This window comes from Panthera leo, chromosome D3 (assembly GCF_018350215.1).
Source record: "Panthera leo isolate Ple1 chromosome D3, P.leo_Ple1_pat1.1, whole genome shotgun sequence".
NCBI classification, from domain to species: domain Eukaryota; kingdom Metazoa; phylum Chordata; class Mammalia; order Carnivora; family Felidae; genus Panthera; species Panthera leo.
This window is the reverse complement of record NC_056690.1, coordinates 71,759,038-71,783,884: the sequence shown is the minus strand read 5'-3', so window position 1 is coordinate 71,783,884 and position 24,847 is coordinate 71,759,038. Positions and strand designations below refer to the sequence as shown.

Below are 24,847 nucleotides of genomic sequence, written 5' to 3'. Positions count from 1 at the left end.
TTTTTTTTTTTTTTTTTTTGGTCTTGCTTCTACTTTGGTATCAGACAAATATGACTTTTTTTTTTTTTTAATTTATTTACTTTTGAGAGAGAGAGAGAGAGAGATAGTGGGGAAGGGGCAGAGAGAGAAGGAGACGGAAAATCCCAGGCAGGCTCCACAACCATCAGCACAAAGCCTGACATGGGTCTCAAACACATGAAATGTGAGATCATGACTTGAGCTGAAACCAAGAGTTAGATGCTCAACCGACTGAGCCACCCAGGCGCCCCAAAAAGGACTTCACTGATGTTGCTATGTTTATGTTTTTTTTTAAGGTAAAATATATAAGAGAATAAAATAAATTCCTCCCTATTTTGATTTGGCTCTTTAGGTAAAATAGGCTCATCTTAGAAGTAAAGCAGCCAAATGTGGTGATTTGTTTTTCCAAATCAAAATTCTAAATACAGTCAATGATATTGTAATAGCACTGGATGGTGACAGATGGTAGCTATACTTGTGGTGAGCATAGCATATCCTACAGAGAAGCTGGATCACTATGTTGTACACCTGAAACTAATCTAATGAAGTGTATCGTCTACACTGAAATAAACTTTGAAAAATAGTCCAAATGGCAAATGTATGCCAAATGTATGACAAAAGCAAACATTAGCAGGACAGCACAGACTAAAGAAAGCAAATAAGAGAAACCGCACAAAAAATTGTTTGGGAATATTTGGAAATTCTCCCAAGATGTCACTGAATTCACTTCCACATCTGATTCTAAATGCCAAATATATACGGTATGAACTCCAGCCTCAGGGCTTTTAGAATATCCCAGAAGAATTATGTAGGTTACTGACTTGTGCTGTGTAGGCAGAAAGATAGACTTCACATGTGGCAGGGCAATAAAGCAAGTATTTGTCAGCTTCCAAATTGGAACCAACAATGAATTGGCTATTTGCAACACTGCTATTTCTACAGGCATGATGTAAGCATCCTTTACTCCTGTATAATGGATGGAAGGATCAATTCTAGATGTGCAGTGGCCCAGTATATTTTATCATTATATCATCTTATAACAATAAGAAAATCTAAAATAGAAACCTTTCTAACAGGCCAGGATATCCCCCACCCCTACTCCTTGAAGACTACAGACTTGGAAAATTACATATTTATAAAATTGTGTTTATAATCAATGAAATTTTAGGATGCATAGCTCCAAGAGAAAGGATAGTAGTAATGAACACCCACACCAAGGAAATAGAAATAGTTAAGATGTTCTTATTTATAACTCAAAGTCTTTGAGGTATATTTGATATTCTTGTTCCTACAAAGGTGAATTGAACATTTCTTCTTTATTTACTCTGATATTCCTCTTCTAGATTACAACTTCTTAGTTCTAACTTGTCAAAAAAAAGTCTTAGAGCCAAGTTATCCATTGGAATGACTGTAAAACAACCTTTTACATAATAGCTAGTATTAAAACCAAGTTCCTGAAGTGCTATGTCTTCTAAACATACATGAAAAAGCAGAGCTGTGAGTCAGTTCCTCATATTTAAAACTTCTGTTTCGTCATTCACTTTTACTCCAAGAATTTGTAGATGTTCAGGCAACTTTTAATGCTCCTTCCTATTCAACAACCATGGGTCTTGGGAAGATAATACTCACTTCTCTAATTGAAACTGCTCCATCCACATAATCGAGATAACATGGATTGCCCCAAGACAATGAGGCACTGTCTATAAAGCAGCTGCCCCAGAGTGGAGGAACACAGATAAATCTTGTTTTCTATCATACGCTCTAGAAGAAACTATTTATAACATTGCCTTAAGCAACAACTAACAAGGAGAAATATCCACCCAGAAATTTTGATAGTGACTTATAGAGACAAGAAAAGGGAGCCTAAGAGATGATAGATATGGGTTTAAATTCTGGCTCCACCATTCTTTTTCTTTTTCTTTTTTTAATTTTCTTTCTTTAAAAAAATTTTTTTTAATGTTTATTTATTTTTGAGAGGGAGGGACAGAGTGTGAGCAGGGGAGGGACAGAGAGAGAAGGAAACACAGAATCCAAAGCAGCTCCAGGCTCTGAGCTGTCTGCAGAGCCCAACGTGGGGCTGGAACCCACAGACCACGAGATCATGACCTGAGCCGAAGTCAGATGTGTAACCGAATGAGCCACCTAGGTGCCCCTAAGTTCTGGCTCCTCCATTCTCAAGTGGCATTCTTGGGCATGCTACTTTGGCTTGCTGCAACAGTTTCTTATTGGTTAAGAGCCAGATGCAATCACCAAGAATCGTTAACACTGACACTTGATGATTCCATCTGTTCTCCCTTGCCCAAATAACAGTTCAGAGGACTGAAATTTGACTTGATAGCTGTTCTCTTTTTTTACGTTACCTTTTGTGGCATAAACTTCCACTGAAAAGAGACAACACAAAGGCATTCAGTTATGTGTGATACATGCATATAAGCTGTGCTTAGAGGTTCATTCTTGAAGCTGGTAAAGAGAAAGTGATTGTATTTGGGGGACTGCAGTAAATTGATTCTGGCATACCATTTGTTCCACAATTTACTATACTCCAATTCTTTGCCAGATACCTGCTCCATCTGTAATAAAAGTGTGCTGAGAGTCTCAAAGAATAAAAGAAATGCTGCTCATCATTTCAGCAATAATGTGTAAGCCCATGCACTTGGCTGAACAGGAACTGGTGAACAAAATCTCTAATCCAAAATTACCAACGTGCAAAGATTTCCAATAAAGATGCTCTAAGAGATGACTGTTTTGCCTCCCCTCAATGTGACACAGCTATTTGGTAGAATCTCTGTCATATTAGAACCAGTGGACATTAACATATTTTTAATGTTTCTGCTTTGAATATTCAAATAATGAATAACCATCTTGTTATTGATCAATATATGCATGTGTCAATTACTTTAAATGTTTTGTACACATTGCTCAATGTTTTCAATCCCATTGAGAAATAAATATTTTACCCCCATTTTTCTGCTGAGGAAATTGAGGATCAAAAAGTCTAAGTCACTCAGATCTCCCAACTCAGAAGGGTTCTTATCCTCTCATCACAGCTGGATTAAACAAAAATAATTTTGCAATCATCTTACGAGAGCTGTGGTATTAAAGTAATGCTATTCAAGTTAACGTATGATAATTTTAAATGACACCAGTTACTTTTTGATGGAAACTTGTATTCATTGGAAGTTTTTGCATGGAAAGACAAGGTAGGGAGAAAATATTAATAAAACCAAATGGGGGATAAAAAGGCATAGTTATTAGCACCAGAATAACCTCACAACAAAGGAAGCTTGTGTGCCACAAGCTTGCAACAAGTATTGTGTTGCCTCTAATTGTCTGGGTTTTTTGTTTGTTTGTTTTTTTATTCCAAACTCAATCCTATTCCTCACATGATAAATTCAAGTGAATGAAACAGCAAGAGGTGAATTCCTCCTAAAATATCAGTCCTTCTGGATGCTAATACATGGCTTCTGCTCAAAGTGGTTCTGTTCAGCATCTTCATTTGCCATTCATGAATCCTTTACATGCGTCCTTGCACCCCTAGCTTGATGATGCATTGTTTGCAGGCATCTTACCAAGAACTCAGCTCAAGCAGGAAATGCCCAGTGCAACAGCTTTGTGGTGAATGTTTGCAAAATGTCAAGAACACCTGTGCCCTGTCACCTGAATTTCTCCTTGGCGTGCACAGAAAATCGAGTAACAATTATGTTTCGAGAACAGTGCTGCATGCCTAAAGTCATATGGAATCAGGCACCCTAGCCCCAACTGAGAATACAAGGGAGTAAAAGGGTAGAGGCAGGGAAAGGCATTCATTCATTCATGACAATTTCAGCCCAAAGCCAGCAAAGCAGTGAGATAATATATAGGGTTTAACCCTAAGTCATATACTCTTCCCTCAGGCTTTAAATTGTGATTGGGACATAGAAAACCCTTGAGAATGAATTGCAGGGACCTTACCCAAGTTCCCATCTGTTTGCACCATGAGCCTCTAATGCAAACATTTCCCAAAGCAAACGAGAGAAGCTGTCTTGGGAGTCATTGAAAAGGGACTGGGCAAAACATTAGAAAATATACAACCGAGAACAATACAGAATGGCTCCGTAGGGAATCAACTCACTTTGACCTAATATTGAAGACTGATAGCTGACAATGTTGAAACATTAATAGTAGATAAAATGCACTGAAAGGTCTTTGTTAAGCAAAGACTTTGTGTTAACAATGGTTGCCAAATAGGTATCTGATGAGTAGAGGGGTGGGGAAGGGAAGACCCCCAAGACAGGAAGTGGCAGAGGTGGTCTTCTTATGGCATTGGAAAAGTAGATGAAATAGTAAGGGTTATATAGTTTGGGCCTTCCCTGGAGCCTAAGTCTCTTCTGTGTGCCTGATAGTACAGAGCACTGGCTCTTCAAAACAAACCTCTAATGATTAGCTGGTAATGCCTCCACAGAGAAGATAGATGTATTTCCACGCCTCTTCACCGACAGTAGTGATGAGGAAATAGACCAAAAGGATGCTTGGGAAACCTGAAATCATTTAGCAAACTGGGAGACTCAAGAGCAGGAAAGATCAGGCTGTCACTGTAGTTGGCAATCAAGAACTACTAAGCTCAACCCAGTAATTAAAATTTGTTTGAATTCCCGGATCCTCAATCAGCACCATCTGCACTAGAGGACCTTGTAACTTAGTTGAAGGAATAGGATTATTATTCCTATTAGCTCAGGTCACGATCTCACGGTTTGTGAGTTCTAGCCCTGCACCAGGCTCTGTACTGACAGTGCAGAGGCTGCTTGGGATTCTCTCTCTTCCTCTCTTTCTGTCCCTCCCCACTTTCTCTCTCTCAAGATAAATAAATAAACTTAAAAAAAAATGGGATTAATGTTCTTATAAAGAGATACACTGGAACGCTGGCTCTCTCTCCCACTCTGTGAGGTCCCAGTGAGAAGGCAGCTGTCTGCAAGCCAGGAAGAGCGCTCTCACCAGAAACCAATCCTTACAAACCTTGATCTGACACTTCCAGCCTCCAGAACTGTGAAAAATAAATTTCTGTTGTGTAAGCCTCACGGCCCATGGTATTTTGCTACGGCAATCCAACCAAACTAAGACAGGTCCAGAGGGCAACTAGCATGCCCAGACAGGTAAAATAAATGATACCATGTCAAGAGTCGGCAAACTAGATCCAGCCTGCCACCTCCTCTTTATGGCCTGTGAACGCAGAATAATTTTTACATTCATAAGTGGTTCAGAAAACACACAAAAAATTTTATGACATCTAAAAATTATATGGAATTCACATTTCAATGCCCATGAATAAAGTTTTATTGGAACACAACCACATGCCTTTATGTGTTATGGCTTCTTTAACACTATTACAAGAGAGCTGAGTTGTGGTGACAGAGACTGTATGGCGTGAATAACCTAAAATATTCACGATCTGGCTCTTTACAGGAAAAATTTGTCAACGTTTGGTCTCCACTGGTTCTCCAATAAGGTTCTTAAACCTTATTGTATATAGGTATCACCTGGAGGTCTTATTAAAATGCAGATTCTGACTCAGTGGAGCTTGAGTGTGCACAGTCCTAGGAACTCCAGGTGATGTTACTGCTACTGCATGTGGACAACTTGATTAGGGAGATTCAAAATCCACTTTATCTAAAATCCTGACCTTCATTTAGAGGAACATCTTCTTTAGTGATCTGGTTGATTGGGTAATCAGCGCTCAGTACTAACAGAATTATCTTGGGATTCACCTGAGACTTTGAAAATCAGTTCTTAACAGGGATGGGTAGGACTAAAGCAGAAAGGTAATCTCTGGTTTACACATTTGCTAATGGAAAGCCACTGTAGGGGCCACCTGGGTGGCTCAGTTAGTTGAGTATCTGACTTTGGCTCAGGCCATGATCTCACAGTTCTGAGTCCTGCATTGGGCTCACCGCTGTCAGCCTGTCAGTGCAAATCATGTTTTGGATCCTCTGCCCCCATCTCTCTCTGCCCTTCCACTGCTCATGCTCTCTCTCTCTCTCTCAAAAAAATAAAATAAAACATTAAAAAAAAAGAAAGCCACTGTAACAAAGAAAGTATGTCAAAACTGATCATTTCCAGCTTATGTTAATGTAATGATTTTTTTCATTTTTTTATGTTTTTCTTCTTGATATATTTTTTTTCATTATATGTAAAATGGCTCTTGTTTCCTTTCTATGTTAACACCCAAATCTCTTTTTTGAAGATGTAAAAAAGGACAATTCTCTCTCTCTCTCTCTCTCTTTTTAAGCTTTTAGAGCAAAACATCTAAAAGTAAATATTGAGATTTGAACTGATGAGAAACAGATTGGGTATTGCCTGTCAACTCCCCAAAGGCCACAAAATAAATGATAAGGTAACAGCAGCCTCAGCTCATTAAAATGCAGCCTATATTCACTGAGATTTCATATGCATGTCTTCCTGCCACTGTCTCCTTAACAGATGTCACGGAATCAGACACACAGGGCCAGAGAAATGAAGTGCAAATACCACCCCAGGAGCCACCGAGACCCAAGCTGTGGGCACCCCAACCTGTGAGCCACACATGCGCAAGTGCATGGGTGTAAATTCATCAGGCAGAAGCCCAACATGTCATTTGAATCAAAAGAAAAATCTGGCATTTTAGGGATTTAGCTCTAACAACTTTCTGATGTTTTGGTGATATAGTGCCTATTCGGGCCCCATACAAAACTAGCTATGTGATTTTGGAAAATATCTGGACAAATACCCTGCATATTTACACTGTCCTAAGTATCAAAATTATGAACAATTAAGCTTTATTTATTGTGTTTTTTTTGTTGACTTATATGCTTTTTTTTTTAAGTTTATTTATTTTGAGGGAGAGAGAGAATCCCAAGCAGGCTCTGTACAGGCAGCACAGAGTCCGATGCGGGGCTTGAACCCACGAACCATGAGATCATGACCTGAGCTGAAACCAAGAGTCAGACGCTTCACCAGGCACCCCCGATTTGCATACATTTGATTACTAAGTGCAGCACAAACTATATGAACGTCATAAGTTAAACAATTATCTGTGGCCTGTATTTACATTATCCATATCCTGTAGTCAAAAGGGTAAGGCATAAGGAAGAGGACTAGGAGGTGATGAATTATTTCACTTTAAGTTAAAATGGAGGCTGGGCTGTAACCAAGATAAGTGATAATATTGCTACCCATTATTGAATACTTAATATGTACTACGGTACATACTATATTCAAGTGGAATAACATTGGGGCACCTAGGTGGCTCGCTTGGTTGAGCATGTGACTCTTGATTTTGCCTCAGATCATGATCTCATGGTTCATGGGATCAAGCCCCACGTGGGGCTCTCTGCTGGCAGGGCAGAACTTGTTTGGGATTCTCTCTCTCATCTCTCTCTCTCTCTCTGCCCCTCCCCTGCTTGTGCTCTGTCTCCCTTTCTCTCAAAAAAAAATAAATAAATAAATAAATAAATAAACATTAAAAAAATAAAAATATAACTTAAAAAAGTGGGATAACATACATAAGGCATTTATGTAACAAAAGGAAGCCATCAATAAACATATTCCCCCTTAACCACCCTTACAAACATAGGGAGGTTTCTCTCTCCCCATTTCACAGATGGTGAAAGTGTAGAGAGACAGTATTTCAGCCAAGGCTGCACAGACAGTAAGCTGCTCAGCAAAGGCCGGCGGTCCCCAATGCCAGAACCACTGTTCCCAGCTGCTAGCAATGTTGTTCCAGGACAATGCATCACAAAACTCCAGATTACTAAGAAATAGCATTCAAAGCCTTTAAAACTTCCCAGCCCCACTCAATTGAAGGGTAAAACCCCTTGGGGATGGTTTATTTTGTAAAATGGCATTGTTTTGGGAATCTGCTTGTTGAGCTAAGATGGAGTAGCTTGTGGCAAAGCATAGCTCCTGCCAAGACAACCTAGAAAAGCTGGAAAAAGTAAAAAAAAAAAAAAAAAAAAAAAAAAAAAAAAAAAAAAAATCAATCCATCAATCTGTGTAAAGGTATCAGATTTTTGCTAAAGCAATGAGAACTAAAGGGGTCAAGATTTCAGAGACAGGAACACTTCAATAAAAGTGAGCTGTTATCCTATGGAAACTTTTTTCCTTGGGGACATTTGCCAATTCTCAGGGCAGAGAAAGAACCTAAGAATGCAAGTTGCCTGGGCACAAGCCTACAGGCAGGAATAGAGAAACTGGTAGGTTTTTGTGGTTTTGCAGAAACACAAATGGGGATGTGAACAGTCAGGATGCTTCTGAAAAGAGAAAAAGAAAACGGAAACAATGTCGGATTCTCCCCAGGACACACAACTGAGGCTATACGGGAGGATGAACAAGTAATTTACAAAGCCACTATGGGAAGAATGGAGTTGCCTGACAGTCCCTGGCTACTGAGGAGATGAGGATTAGGATAAATTAGGGTAAAACCCATTAAAGGAGGAGCCCAAGTGGTCACACTAGGCTCTTTGTTGAAAGCCTTGGAGGACTATATCCTAGGAACAGAATGAATGAGAGGAACTGTAACCCAGTCTGACTCAACTCAGTCCCCTACTGGGTTAAGCTAATAGAAGCTGAGTAAACTAATTACGTACATGTGTGTATAGTTTACACACATGCATATACATACACACACATACACACATACATATATGGATAGGTATATATGGTATTTAGCATTCAGTCAGGAATGACTAAACAAGGCAAGATACAGGACAATATAATATTAAAAAGAAATAGACCCACACTGAGCAGACATTTTAATTAGAAGTTCAAGGAAATATAGAACAAGCTGGAGAAAACAGATGCAAAGAATGGCTAATTTCACCAGAGGACCAGCATTCATCAAAAGAATCCAATGAAAATGTTGGAACTATAAAACATAAGAAGTAATATTAAGAGCCTAATGGATGGGTTTATCAGCCAATTAGATACTGCATAAAACAGGGTTAAGAGAATGGAGAAAGTCAACAGAAAAGCTCAGCATTTTTTTAAACAAAAAATTCAGGAAAAATGAGTAAGAGATGGTGGAATACAGTATAAATGTTGTAACCTGCAAGTAGACGGGGAACTATTGAGAGAAAAAATGAGGCAAAAGTAGTATTGAAGGCATAATGACTAAAGGTTTTCCAAAATGATTAAGGACATCAACTCTCAGATGAAAAATCTCATTGAACTTTGAGCAAGATAACACCAACACACACACCAACACACACACACACACACACACACACACAAAATGAGCTGTATCATAGTCAAATTGCTGAAAGCCAAAACCAAGAAAAACATTAAAAACAGAAAACAGATTTTTTTTCTCAATAACTTATAATTGACTTCTCAACAGAAACGATCAAAGTCAAAGAAAATGACTGGTAACCTAGAATTCTACACCCCACAAAAATATCCTTCCAAAGTAAAGACGAAATAAACACATCTTCAGAAAAACAAAAACTGAGAGCCCTTTCCCCAGCTGGCAGCCTGGAGGCCGCAGGACGCCTGGAGTTACTGTAAAGGATGTGAACCAGCAGGAATTCTTCAGAGCTCTGGCAGTCTTCCTCAAAAAGTCTGGGAAGTTGAAAGTCCCTGTATGGGTGGACACTGTCAAGCTGGTCAAGCATAAAAAGCTTGCTCCCTGATGAGAGCTCTTTCTACACACAAGCTGCTTCCATAGCACAGTGCCTATACCTACAGGGTGCTCTGGGGTGAGCTCCATGACCAAGATCTACGGGGGATGACATAGGGAAGATCTAGGGAAACAAGTTCTAGGGAAACAAGGTCATGCCTCCAAGACAGGGGCTGCAGCCCTGGAGCGGCTGAAAATGGTTGAAAAGCACAAAGATGGGGGCTGTAAACTGACCCCTCGGGGACAGAGAGATCTGGACCGAATCGCCAGACAGGTGCCAGCTGCCAATAAGAAGCACTGGGACAAATGCTGGGTTAATAAATTGTCTCAGTCCAAAGAGAGAGAGAGAGAGAGAGAGACAGAGAGAGAGAGAGAGAGAGAGAGAAACTAAGAGAGTTTATCACTAGCAAACCTACATCAAAGAAACTTCTAAAGGGAGTTCTTCAAGCAGAAGGAAACAAGGCAATGCCAGATGGAAACAAAAAGGGGTAAATATGTGGGTAACTGTATTTCAATGGCAATTAATGCCTTATGGGCTTTAAAACATATTTAAAATTAAAACTCATAATAAAAATCAGAGGACAGGAAGGGATATGTACAGTTAGAGAATTCCAAGATGTTACCATTATTCACAGTAATAGTTTGATTTTAAAATCAAATTGTAAAAAAAAAAAAAATCAAAACACAACAATTGATTATAAGTCAAAGGCACATGTTGTGTCTAGGGTATCCACTAACAAAATAGTAAATAAATGTGTAACTAACAAGTTAATAGAGTAAAAAAAATGGAATAGTTATAAAATGATTAATTTTACAAAGGCACAAAAGGAGAGAAAAGGGAATACTGAAATCACTGAGATCAAGGAAAAAAAATGATAAATATAAAGCCAAGGATGTCAATAATCAAGTTCCAATGGATGAAATATTCCAATTAAAAGGTTAACACTACCAGTCTGGTTAAACATTTGGGACACAGAAAGCTGGAAATTTTAAGGATGAAAAAAGATGTACCATGCAAATATCACCAAAATAAGCTGGTATGACTGTAACAGCACTTTCAGATTTCTTTTTGAAGATATTCTAGGAATATAAACCCATTCTAGAAAAGAAAATGCAACTTCCTATCTTCTTGAGGGTTTAAATTATTTTTATGTTTTGTGCAATTAGCGCTCTGTATTGAAAAACAAAAAGTGAGATAAACAAAGATCCTGATGTTTCCTTGGGGGAAAATGGGTGAGGTTTCCAAGGTGTGATAACAATTCCAGAGTAGCTGTTGCTCCCCAGGGTGTAGGGCTAGCACCTTACATTTACATAAACTCAGAGGAAAATCAGAGAATTGGAACCACCAAATATAACCATAGTCTAAAAAATCTGTAGCACTTTTTGTATAAACTTCATTTCCGGAAACCATACATCCTGAGTCATCCCCTATGGCTTGGTTTATCATTTAATCTAAGACATTTATCTACTTCTCCCTTCTTTCTCTCCCTTTCAAATCCTTCCTCTGTGATCAGCAAATTAATCTATCTCCTCAACCTCTTTCTCAACATGCCCTCCACTTCGTGGCCTTAACTGAACCCTGGATGTTTATGGTCATGGTGGTGACTGTTTCATAATGATGACTCTGCAAATGGCACCACTGCCTTGCTGCCCTCTTCTTTTGCAGAAGCACGGGTCTGGCGAAAGCCAAATCCTGGGTGTATGTACTCTACTGTGTACCTTCTGTCAATCTCACTTCAGTGGCTTTATAAATATTTCTGGAGAAAATCACACACACTGGCAACACTACTCTACTGTGGCAGCCTCAGTTTTTCAGTCATCATGAGAAAGTATTATGTCCCGTCCTTCTCTCCCCATTAAACTTTCCCTATATCTGCCTTCTCTCTTAGCTCTCTCACACTTCAGTGAGAAAAAAGAAATCATGCACTGTGAATTTCTCCATCTTCTTAAAAACAAAATTCAAATCCACCTGCAAAGACATCTTTCTTCCCTCCTCCTGCTTCAGTGGAGAAAACTATCCCTGCTTCTAACACCGCTCTCTCTACACAGTCTGGATCCATCTTTTCTCCTCAAGGACCCAGAGTGATTTTCTTCCTCTCTTCTGCATCATCAGGCTCCCACTCACTCATTAACCATTTATTTTTTTTTTTAATTTTTTTTAATGTCTATTTATTTTTGAGAGAGAGGTTGAGAGAGAGAGAACACAAATGGGGAAGGGGCAGAGACAGAAGGAGACACAGAATCCAAAGCAGTCTCCAAACTCTGAACTGTCACCCTAGAGCCCAATGCAGGGCTTGCACTCACGGACCGCGAGATCATGACCTGAACTGGAGTTGGACGCTTGACCCACTGAACCACCCAGGCATCCCATTAACCATTTCTATCAACATTTAAAAATGCTCTTTCTTAAAACAAGTATTTTGTTTCTACAGTGACCCCTATAGCTGTGGTTACATTTTTCTGCTCCCCTCTCAAGTGGCGTCTGCTTCATATCTTCTCCCAAATGTTCACCGGTTCTACTACTCCAAGTTCTTCTGATTAAGAGAATCAACATACTGTATTGCCAGATCTAACAAACATTAATTTCCTACTCAAACTTTCAGAAATATCCTTACATTTCAGCACTTCTTCATTTGTGAAATAATTTCTTCCTTTGATTTAAATACCACTATTCTCTCCTGCTTTTCATCCTATGTCACTGACTATTCCTTCTTACTTGGACTTCTAATTACTTCATTTCCCCCAGGGCATTGTTTTAGGATACTTCTATTCTCTCCTGACATACCTGTCTACTGTCAAATTTACATCACCCTCAGACTAGTCCTCTGAGCTCCTCTGATATATATGGTCACCTGTCTCAGAGAAACCCTAAAGATCCCAGCCTCCATTAATTCTGTCCAGGCCATGCCCAAATTAAGACACATCAACAATTTAAACCCAGACAGCTGCTCAAGTAAAAATCCCATGTATTCTCAGGTTTCCCTTTCTTCTACTCCCCACATGTAATGTTCCAGTAAGTTCTGTCCAGTCTACCTAAATATACACAAATATTTACATTAATATCATTCGTTATTAATATCAATAATAATTATTAATAAATTAATATTATATCTATGGCTATATATCTCCCCATTCATTTCTTTGTCTCTATTGCCCCCGCTACAGTCCTGGCCACCTCTCTTACCAACATTATTGAAACAGCCTTCTCAACCGTCTCTGCTTGAGCCTATGCCACTAGAAACCATTCTCTGCAAGCATCTGAAGAAATATTCCTTTAACTTTTTATGCTGAAATAATTGCAAATGTACAGGAAGCTGCAAAAATAGTACACAGAAGTAGTGGTGTGTGCACCCTTCATTCAATTTCCCCCAATGGTTACATCTTGCACAACTACAGCAATTATCAAAACCAGGAAACTAACAAGGACACAATGATTGTATACTATGCTATGCCCTTTGGCCACATACATAGAGTCCCATAACCATTACTGCAGGGGAGAAATCTATTGAAGTTAAAATGATCACTCCATTTCCTCTGCTTAAAGTCCTTTAACAATTTTTCATTTTAGATAAACAAAAATTCAAACTCTTTACTCTGGTCTACATGATCTGCTCCCTGCCCACTCTTCCACCTTAATGCTTGTGTCTCTCACTTTCTGTGTTCCAACATCACTGAATAGTTTCCTTCAATTCCCCAAATAGGATGACTTTGCCCTCAACTTATCCCCGTTGTACATGTGTGTCTCTTTATCTGAAGCACTCTTTCCCTAGCTCATGTACCGCAACAGATCACCCTTGTCAAATATCTAAACCTGTTATCTCTCAGCACCTGGGTTTCTGTTCATGAATCAGACCACAACTTGCAATTATATATGGAATTGTTTATATATCTGGCATCTGTATTGTTCCTCCACTATATAAATTCCACTGGGAAGATAAAATGTAGGTCATAATCTTCTATCCCTATTTCCTAGCATAGAGCATTGATATACGAAATGTAGCGGGTGCTCCACCTAATGAATAAATGAATAAGTAAGGTGGGATAAAGAAAAGAAATTAGTAAAATAATAAAATAAAATTCATAGTTTGAAGACATTCTGAGAGCCTTTGATGAAAGGCCTCATGTAAGGCTGGAGAGGTATTAAGTAGATCCATAGTTGCTGGCCTCTGCAGTATGGCTCCCCTCTTGTGGGTATATATAATTCTAATTAATACTAATTGGATTTAAAACTGCATCAAGGAGGAAATTTTTTGTTGTTGCTTACAGCTCCTGAACATCAGATCTGAAAGACACAACTCCTCACTCAACACAGAACCCTCTTTTTATTTTAGAAGCCATCAGCACTGGTCCAGGGATGTAATCTTTTCCCTGTCTTTCAGGAGGGGGTGTGGTGCCCTCCCATCCCTAGCATCCAAATTCAAATAGTTTCCTACTATATAAACCAAATATCATAAATGATGCCCAACTCCAATATATCTTAAAATAGATATGGTAGACATCACAGGAAAAGAGCGGGGGTGAATAAAACAGAAGAACATTCATGGTTTGAAAACAAATTTTGAGAATCTCTGATGAACAACAAGGCAACTGTATGGAGTCTTTCACTGACAAGCAGGTGCCTGGTTTCCAGTCCAGGCTCTGCTCCCTGCTAGTGAAGACCAGCTATTTTACCTTGGCTTCAGTTTTCTGGTTGTTAAAGAAAAGGAAAAAAGCCTTCCAGTTCATACAATGTACAAAGCTATTCCCCACCTCAAGTTGTATTCATAAGTTGTCATGTGAGTAAGAAAACAAAAAGAGAACCAGAAAAAAAAAAAATAAACACTGTTACTGCTGTCTGGTCACTGTTTTTTGAACAGGGCTCTCTCTTTCTTCTCTCTCTTATTTTTTTAATAATGTTTATTTATTGAGAGAGAGAGAAAGAGAGAGAGAGAGAAAGAGCAGGGGAGAGGCAGGGGGAGGGGTATGGAGAGAGAATCTCAAGCAGACTCTGCACCCAGTACTGAGCCCAATGTGGGGCTCAAACTCACAAACCATGAGCTCATGACCTGAGCCAAAATCAGGAGTTGGACCTTTAACCTAGTGAGCCACCCAGGTGCTCCAAACAGGTGATCTCTTTTGCATGAAGAAAACCTCATATTTTCTTTGTTGCTTCACTGTAGCATGAGACATGCCATTTTTCCCTACCTTGTTAAAAGCCTCTATTACAGAAATTGCCAGATCTATTAGTAAATCTTAATTACCACTTCTTGTGCTGCTTTTAGCCTCTAGTGGGGCAAAATTGCCATGATTTATGCTTTACTAACAATGATATTTTTACATTAGTAAGGAATTAAAGAGCCCAACAGCACTCCTGGGAACTTCAAAAAACCGTAGAAGGACTGCCATCATTTTGATTTATATCTACTCTAATTGTATTTACAGAAAACTTATAAAGGAAGAATATTGTGTCCAAATGTTTATGGTGCTGACAATAAATGCTTGTAAAAAGAGAAGCATTCATGCAGATGCTTCACATTGCCTGTAGAAGTAGCATATAATGTCACAGAGAATGGGCTTAGACAAGGTTACATCAGGTGGTGATCAGTGTTGGGTCTTAGACTTGTCTACCCAGGAAATTCAGATGGAAGGGATTTCACTGGGGGGTGAAACTTCTATCTTCTGTCTAGGGGGGTGACAAGTGGGATTGATTTCAACTTGGAGAGGGGATTGTGGGGAACAGTATTCCTTTACATTTAGAGTAGCATGGAGATCTATTAATAAAAAAGATCCATGGTGAATAAAATAGCTAAAATGGCAAGTTCTTCTGCAAGCCATGAGTAGAATGAAGGCCAGGAATTACTGCTTCTCTTCTTCAAGACATAGACTATTGGAAATCAATCCTTCTAATTCAACAGAAAGATTTACTTCTTACATTTTTGAGGCCTCGCCAATAAGACTTCTTTCTTTCAGTCTTTATGTGTTTAGTTTTATGGTGCCTTCTGCAGTGTCTCTATATTTACTATCAAAACCTTACTGTGCAGAAAAAGGCTACATTGTACACTAGAATAATTGTAGGAAAATTATATTGATTAGAATATAAATTTTTTAATTTAAATCTTTTTGAGTTACCCATATTTAACCAAAAGCTGGTAAGAACCTAAACTCCGTACTTTTCCTTAAGTCGCAGAGCCTACCGTCTGAGCAGCAGGGCCAGCATCATCCACAGCTTGTGTGAATGCTGAGTCTCTCCCTATCCCAGACTTACTGAATCAGAGGTGGCGTTTTAACCAGAGGATTCAAGGGGACATTAGTGTTTGAGAAACCCTGTAATAGAAGGTTGGCAGAGAATGGGAAGTCAGTGTGTCTATCAGGAAATTTAATCATGATATCTGATATTACAAGGTCCATAGCTCTAAAAAAAATGGTGAAGACGAAGATGAAGAAGAAGAAGAGGGGGGTAGGTGAGGGGGAGGAAGTGGAAGAAGAAAGAAGGAAAAGAAACAAGCACAGTGAGGGGAAGGGAGAGGAGGAAGAGGAGGAGGAGGAAGAGGAGGAAGGAGGAGGCAATGGCTTTTTCAAATTATGTCCCAAAAGTCCTCTTTCCTAAATCTGTCACCAAATGAACCAAATCTTTAATACAAAATTTACATGGTTATCCTTTCCACATTTAGGGCATTCAGAGAGCAGAAGGAACTTCTCTGACCTCAAGATTCCTGTTTTAATAAAGCAGCTTATAGATGCCTCCTGCCTAGAAAGAGCAATTTGTGGCAGGTGGCTTAACCATAACTTGAAACTTTGCATTTAAATAACCAAGTCTCAGTGTCTACAGGGTGAGACTTATACAGCATTTCAGAATGAGTTTGGAGGGTCCCACAGATTAAGCAGTAATCAGTGTCGGTTCGAGGCCATTTCACATGAACATTTCTAGAGAAATCGTGGTGCAGGGGTCAAATCTTGTTTCATTTACGTATTTTCCTCTCTCTTTTCTACTAGAGGTTGTTCAACACCAGAGCTGGTGCTGGACACACTGAATATTCTCCTGCCTATTTCCCCAGTGTGTACTCCCATACCAGATAATATTCCCATGGTTTACAAAAGCACATTAATACTAGAGGAATGAAAACAACCCACATCGATTTCGTTTCCACTTTCTTTTCAAGTACTGCTGCTTCATGAAAGTTTGAGGTTTAAATCTTTTTAATTAAATTACATTTAACTGACAATTTCTGGTTAAAATTTCTATTGTGAATTCCAGATGATTGTAGAGTCTTGGAGAACCTGAGGAAATACAGTTAACCAAAGAAGATACTCAAAAATGAGGAATAATTCTAGGGAAAGTGAGGATGGTGGTAGACAAAAAGGGAATAAGCACAAAACAGCCTCTTCTTTCTTTTTCAAGTTTTTCTGTTTGTCCTCAATCCTATCAAGAAACATTTCTGATCAAGAATTAAAGAAATGTCCAGTTGGGATGAAGACAATTATGAAGACATAATCCTGTGCAACCAAATCTTTGTCAGCATCTCTTTTTTCCCCCTAGTTTTATTGAGATGTAACTGACATACAACCTTGTAGAAGGTTAAGGTGTACAGGATGATGGTTTGATTTACATATTTTGCAAAACAATTATTGCAAGTTTAGTTAGCGTCAATTACTTCATACAGATACAATAAAAAGAGAAAGAAAAAAAGATTTTTTTCCATGTGATGACAACTTTTAGGATTTACACTCTTAACAACTTTCATATATATCATACGGCAGTGTTGAGTATAGTCATCATGCTATACATTCACATCCCTAGCACTTGCTTATTTTGTAACTGGAAGTTTGTACTCCTTGACCACCTTCATCCAATTTCCCCTTCCCCAAGCCCCTACCTCTGGTACCAACAAATCTGATCTCTTTTTTGTTTGTGTGTTTAAATTCCAATATAAGTGAGATCATACAGTATTTGTCTTCTTCTCATTTATTTCACTTAGCAAAATGCCCATAAGATCCATCCATGTTGTCACTAATGGCAGGATTTCCTCATCTTCATGTCCAAATGATATTCCACTGTATGGATGTGTGTGTGTGTGTGTGTGTGTGTGTGTGTGTGTGTGTGTGTGAGTGTGTACTTTCCCCATTCATTTGGCGATGGACACTTAGGTTGCTTCCATATTTTGGCTACTGTAAATAATGCTATGGACATGGGAGGGGGCAAATATCTTTGTGAAATAATGTTTTCATTCCCTTTGGACATAGTCCCAGAAGTGGGATTTCTGATCATATGGTAATTCTATTTTTAATTTTTTGAGGATCCTCTGTACTGTTTTCCACGATGGCTGCACAAGTTTACAATTCTACAAACAGTGCACAAGGGTTCACTTTTTCCACATCCCCTCCAGCATTTGGTATCTCATATCTTTTGTTAGCATCATCTCAACCTGTTTAGTGATTAAGTGGCATAAGAAAAGAATTTCTCACGCTCCTAAAATACTGAGTATCTTAAAGACGACTCATATTGTGACTAGCCTTGTAATCAGAGTAATAGTTTTTTCAGTTGTCTAAGGGCTGCTACAGAAGGCATTTCAATGCTTCCTTTAAGGTTTATTCTTCTAAATAATTTAGTGCTTTTTAAAAATTATTTCAACATGTTTTTCATTATTGTTAATCACAGCATCCCAAGGAGACCCAATGGGCAGACAATATTTTCTCCATTTTATAGATGTGTTAACTGAAGCATTTCTGGATACAGGGTACTTTGATGAAAAAAAAAAAAAAAAGTACCAGAGTTCAGTTAAAAAGTCTCCTAACTTGCTGCTTAATATTTAACACCAACTCACCTTCCCAACTGCATCTACATTTTACAGTGATGGGGTTCCCTTTAGATATCTCACTCACTGGTTGTGATGCTACTGATTATTGCCACAGTTTGGCAAAGACTACTAGGCTCACTTCATAACTGGAAAATCGACAGATAAACACATATCCAACCCATCCAGATACCCACTAAGCCTTCCAGTCCACAGCATAATATCTGGGAGCATTTTCAATACAGTTATTAATTCCTATCTAAAGGTTTCCGAGTGAATACATTTTATGCCTTTTCTTAGTTGTACATTCCAAGTCTAAAATCTGAAACTACATCCTGTCTAAAAGAGGTTTTCCTGTTCCCCACAGAGAACAATAGCATATGTCTCTACTGTTTAAGAGATAGTGAATAATTTACCAAATCAGAACATTCTGTAAAAGACACTGTTTTTGCTTTGATGCTCTTGTGTAACTGCCACTGACTTTAATGAGAATTACACACATCTGTCATTGGGCAGAATCAACCCCATTATTTATTAAAGCTGAAACCCACCATTTTCCATAAAGCTCTCCTCTAGTCAATAATTAACAGATATAAGACTCACAGATTTGTGGTGCATACTCTATCTTTCTGATGAGTAAAACATGGTGGTGAAAGAAAACGAGCTAGGGAGAAATATCCTTGGCCTGACAGTCTTTCTCCTGTTTGTTGTAGCCACATAACTAGATTTTCCACCTTTGGTGATTAGGAAGGAAACAAATAGCTTCAATATTTGTTTGTTTCATTGCTATCACATATCTGTTATGGCAAGTAATAGGAGTTTATTTGATTAGTTGGTATAAATCAACCGCTTTATATTTTCCAAAATCACCAGGAGGATATAATGAGGACATGAGGTCCATATGAATATCTTGAGGAATATGTAACCTTGAACTCTATCCTTGTTACTCAGATGTCTTATCAGTAGCCTAGTTGTACTGGCATCTATGGGAACTTGTTGGGAACAGGGCCCCACACAGGTCTACTAAGTCAGAAATGCTGAGCTATCTCCTATTAGTGTGTTAACAAGCCCTCCAGATGATTCTGATGCTCACTGCAGTTGAGGAACCACTAATCTATATACTATTATCCATGACCTTGGAAAATAATTGCCATCTGAGAAAAGATGGAAAAGTAGTACTAATATTCTTACACTTCTTTTTTGTGTGATTATATATCATAAAATTATATTACTTTGTAATACAAAATATGCTTCCAAATAAAAATTATCCCTCCTATTTTCGATTAATTTCATAGATCATATTCATTGTTGAATTATCCTTTTTGGTTTAGAAAAATAATACTTTTCATGTTTAACTACTTTCTCTTTATGACATTTAAGTGATTCTTTTTTTGCCCTTTGAGTTCCAATTATTTGTTATACCTTAATTTATTCTGCAATTTTCATTGAAATAGAATAAAATATACCAAATAAAACACTCATAATACTTGTACAATTCTTCTCATAATTTCTCTATCATTATCTACTTCTCCTTCACTAGTAAGGTCTACTAAAACATCCTTTTCTCTATTTGGCTAAAAATATTTTAGTACGAAGTGATCCTGCCCATTTATTTACTATCCCCCCAAGTCTTCTGATACTCAAAGAGTCGCTGTTTGTTTTACAGTACTTTGTAATGGGGTTTGGGGGTGGGTAAAAGCTATCAGTGCCAGTACACAGCCAGACAGTGCATAAAAATGTCTAATGATGCAATTTATCTGCTAGACCAAAATACATTTCATGGGATGGAAGAAATAACTCTTTTAGTGCCGCATTCTTGGTACATTCTGCATTCAAACCTCCTCAAATTTTCTCTGGCAACATAGTCCATATTGCGATGATGGATAACTGATTTCCAGCAGTGCTGTAAAGTGATTATTAACCCATAAGCATTCGCCTGCTGAGATATTCTATGGTTTTAAAAAAGTTAAGAACCATTTCTACACTGCTGGAGCTATTATAATCTTTTTGAAGCCTTCAGTGTAGGACCTCCTGTCTCTTACCATATTTCTGTATTAATTTAAGCCGATTGCCAAGACTTCTTAGCACCTACAGTCTACCTACAGTCTAGCTCCAGAACCACAGAAGAAACCACATGTCATGTTATGAAGGAGAATGTTACTGTGTGGCATAAATGCAACATATCAGTAGTCACCATGTGGAACCTTCAAATTACAAATCTCAAAGGTCAGAATAATAGGAGTATCCCATCAAATCACAGAATTGCAGGGACAAAAAGAACCTCTGACATCACCAAAGCCAGTTACTTAAAAAAAAAACATTTGGAAGGAAGCAGGGGACCAGGGGTGCTGGAAAACCTAATCTCCCAAAAAGCAATCAAACAACAAAATCTTAGAACCTTAGGTGGAAAACAGACCAAAGTGGCCTGCTCTGGCTGAAGGATGAAAGGGTAAAGAGTCACCCTATTTCTCTCTGCTCTTGCAGAGATCTGCTTAGGCATCTCAGAATCACTAGTACCTAGCCAAGCTCAGAAACTTCTGGCTTAGTGCAACTCCTTATATCTTACAGATGAGAAAACTGAGACGAGAGGATCTAAATCACTTGCTCCCCAACTTCAAAGATTACTGATAACAGAATTTGGCCAATTTATATGTATCCTGACTCTTAGTCCACTGATTTTTCCACTAAATTGTATAAAAGCAGAAGCTGACCAAGGAATCCTGAATGGGAAAATAAGAATAGTAGAGGCTGTTCTTGGAGTAGGGGTGGTGTTCATTACAGGTTCCATCTCACTCCTGAGGCAAAACAGGTCATAATAAAATCTAAAATAATGTCAGGAGTAGGTATGACCAACCAGAGATGCCTCCCTGCTCTGAACATAAATGAGACTGGCACAAAGATCCACACAAAACACCAAGAATAAACAGACTAGGCAAGAGGGCCTTGATAATCATTACCTTTAAAGTGGAGGGAAGAGAATGCAGTTTTAAACAGAAAAAGCAGGGGAAATCACATTGTAAGAAGGCACCTGGCTGTAAGTTTGGTTACTTTCTCTTCTTTTGATCCCTATTTAAGGAAAGTCGTTAGCATGAAATATAAAAACAAAGTAAAAGAACTTGGAGGAAAGAGATCTGATTCAGGGAGAAAAATTCTGGAAAACAACAACAAAGTAAAACAAATTGTCAATATTCTCAGAGAGCTAAGAGACAGAATTGTCTCCACTGAACAAGAACATAAAGCTGTAAAAAGGGAAAATTCAGAGAACAATTCAAAAAGTTCTTGAATATGGAAAATATAAAATAGAAGCAACAGCTGGGATAAACAGATTTCCTGAAAAGTAATCCACAAAGATCAAAGGATAGATAATAGGTGAAAGTAAAAAAAAAAAAAAAAAAAAGACAAAACCTGGAACAACAATACTGGAAGTTAAGCATCCAGAGCAAGAGAAGAAATTATCAACAAACTAATTAAAAAAAAAAAAAAATCTCACAGAACTGAGAGGACCTAATTTTTGAGATTAAAAACCCACCACATGGCTAGTGGAATAGAAGAAAAACACCGATACGTTATAAAGACTAAAAAGAATCTATATGCTTCTAGTGAAAAAAATAATCACATAAAAATTATATGACATTAAAATGGCTTTGGACTACTTGAAGCTACATAAGAATGTAATGTTGAGGCACCTGGGTGGCTCAGTCACTTAAGCATTGAACTCTTGATTTCTGCTCAAGTTGTGATCTCATGGTTCATGAGTTTGAGCCCTGCATCAGGCTCTGTGCTGACAGTGTGGAGCCTGCTTGGGATTCTCTCTCTATCTGCCCCTCCCCTGCTCATGCTGTCTCTCACTCTCAAAAATAAATTTAAAAAAACTAAAAAAAAACAAAAACAAAAAACAAAACCTAAAAAAAAAAAGAATGTAATGTTTTCAAGGTGTTGATATCCACCCACATATCTATTCCTAGATAATTTGTTAACAATATTTATATGTAAAATAACGATATTTCAGACATGCAAAGTTTCACAAAACTTACCTCCATACACTTTTTCTCAAAAGCTATTGTTGGAGAAAGGATTGTACAAAACTGAAGCACTAACATGAGAAAGGAAGACAAAAATGTGGTGAGTTGAATGGTGTGGCCTCCTTCGAAAATATGTCTACCCAAACCCTGAATGTGTGGCCTTACTTGGAAAAAAGGTCTTTGCAAATATAATTAACAATTAATTAAGGATCTTGAGATGCGGTCATCCTGTATTTGGGGTGATCCCTAAATCCAGTGACATGAATCACCATAAGAAACAGCCAGAGAGTGATAGATTTGGTAAGACACAGGAGAGAAGGACATGTGAAGGACGAGGTAGATGGGAATTATATAATACCAAAGGCCAAGCATGCCTGGAGCCACTAAAAACTGGAAGAAGCAAGGGTACATTATTCTCAGAGATTCCAGGGGAGTGTGACCATACCAATACCTTGATTTGGGACTTCTTGCCTCCAGAACTGTAAGAGAACGAATATCTGTTGTTTTAAGTCATCAAGTTTGTGGTAATTTGTTATAGCAGCCCCAGGAAACAAAAACAAAGGGATACAGGAAATGGTAGCTCAAACACAGGAAGAGGAATTGAGGATCATTAGTGGCATTAGAGGATCATTAGATGGCAGTGAAGGGAGATCTCAGGATGACAACTGTGGAATCAGTCCAAAATGGCTCTGGAAGAATCTTCTTCAAAAAGATGACATTAATTAGTGACTTCCTGGTGTCGATAAATTTTTAAAAGGAGATTTAGTTAGGGGCGCCTGGATGGCTCAGTTGGTTAAGCATCCAACTTCGGCTCAGGTCATGATCTCACAGTTTGTGAGTTTGAGCCTCACATCGGGCTCTGTGCTGTTGGCTCATGGTCTGGAGCTTGCTTTAGATTTTGTGTCTCCCTCTCTCTCTGCCCCTCCTGACTTGCGCTCTCTCTCTCTCTCTCTCTCAAAAATAAATAAACATTAAAAAAAAAAAAAAGGAGATTTAGATAATTGGCAGATAGTTTGGGTTGGGTTAGTGACAAGTACATAGACAATTCAGCAAATGACATTTTAGAATGGAAAAGGAAACAAGATTTACCAAAGGTCATAAGAGGGTAAAGAATAAATACTGATCTGATCAACAGTATGATAAAGCTGTATTAGAAGGGTGAAGGATAGAAGCAAGTGCATAAGGTTGTATGTGCATGCAGGTGGATGGGTGAGTATGGTGGAGTAATAGTGGAGAACGAACAAGAAGTCAGGCATTTTCATTCCACAAAAATGAATCCCTCAAACTGAAAAACGAATAAATAATGATACAGTAGTAAATATCAGAAGGATTATCTAAATAATTGAAAACAGTTAATTCCAGGGGACAGCAATACATTTTGTAATGATTAAACAAAATATTTAATATTTAATAAAACTAAAATTAAATAATTTTGACATTACTCATGTTATTTTACAGTAATTTAATTTTACTTAACCATTAGTATTGCTCATAATATTTTCGGTACTCTACTCATGTATTCTTCAGCACATTCTTGTGGGGAAGGTACTCATTTTAATGATAAGGACCCTTGGGATACATGGTCACGTAATAGTGTCAGAGCCAGATTTGGAAACTAAAGAGGCACTTTCAGGATTCCTACATTAACCTCACCATTTCTTACAAAAGAAGATATTAGAGGGGATCTAGGAATACTGTTTAATAAATCTTGTAGAACTGGTATACTCTCAAAGTTATGTAAACATAAAGTTTTGGTTTAAAAAATAACCTGTGGAAATACTTGATCAGAAGATAAACGCTGCTGCTCTGCCATTTTCTTTGATGCTGACTCTGCCTAAGAATCAAAGTAATCTGGGGGTGGGAATGGGCTGTGATAGAGGGGATGGACATTCCCCTCTATCAGATAAAAACTCTGACTGCTCTTGGTTGTTCCAGGTATCAAATGGTATAATTGGAAAGTACCACCTCCAGGACTGCCTGTGATAGGCAGGAAGGTGGATAAAGGTGTGGACCCCCAAGGAAGGGGGAACTTGGGAAGTCCTTGGGAAGACAGCCTTGCAGCCACATGCACCAGACTGGCACACATCCCTACAACATTTACATTCTTGGGTCAACTCTTGATTCCCATGGATTGAACCACCACCTGTTTAATCCTAAGAAAATTGAAGAATTTAAAGAAATTTATTTGCATGAAAATGAAGCAAAATATTTGTTTGCTTTCTTCAGTTGTGCCTGAGTTTACTTAAGAAAATTATCTCCATTCTATATGAGATGAGTAAGTGAAGTATTCAAAGACATCCTCATTAAAGGTAATAGATTTTTAATTTTACATCTAAGATGATATATTATGATAGAAACTTTTGAAAATTGCTCTCTTAGTAATTTTAACAAGATTTTCCTACTTTATCTAC

At 38.2% G+C, this 24,847-nt stretch overlaps 1 pseudogene; it reads left to right on the top strand.

The window, feature by feature from the left end:
* The first annotated feature begins 5,078 nt into the window (after positions 1–5,078).
* On the top strand, positions 5,079–24,571 carry LOC122203149 (annotated as a pseudogene).
* The last annotated feature ends 276 nt before the right edge of the window (positions 24,572–24,847 follow it).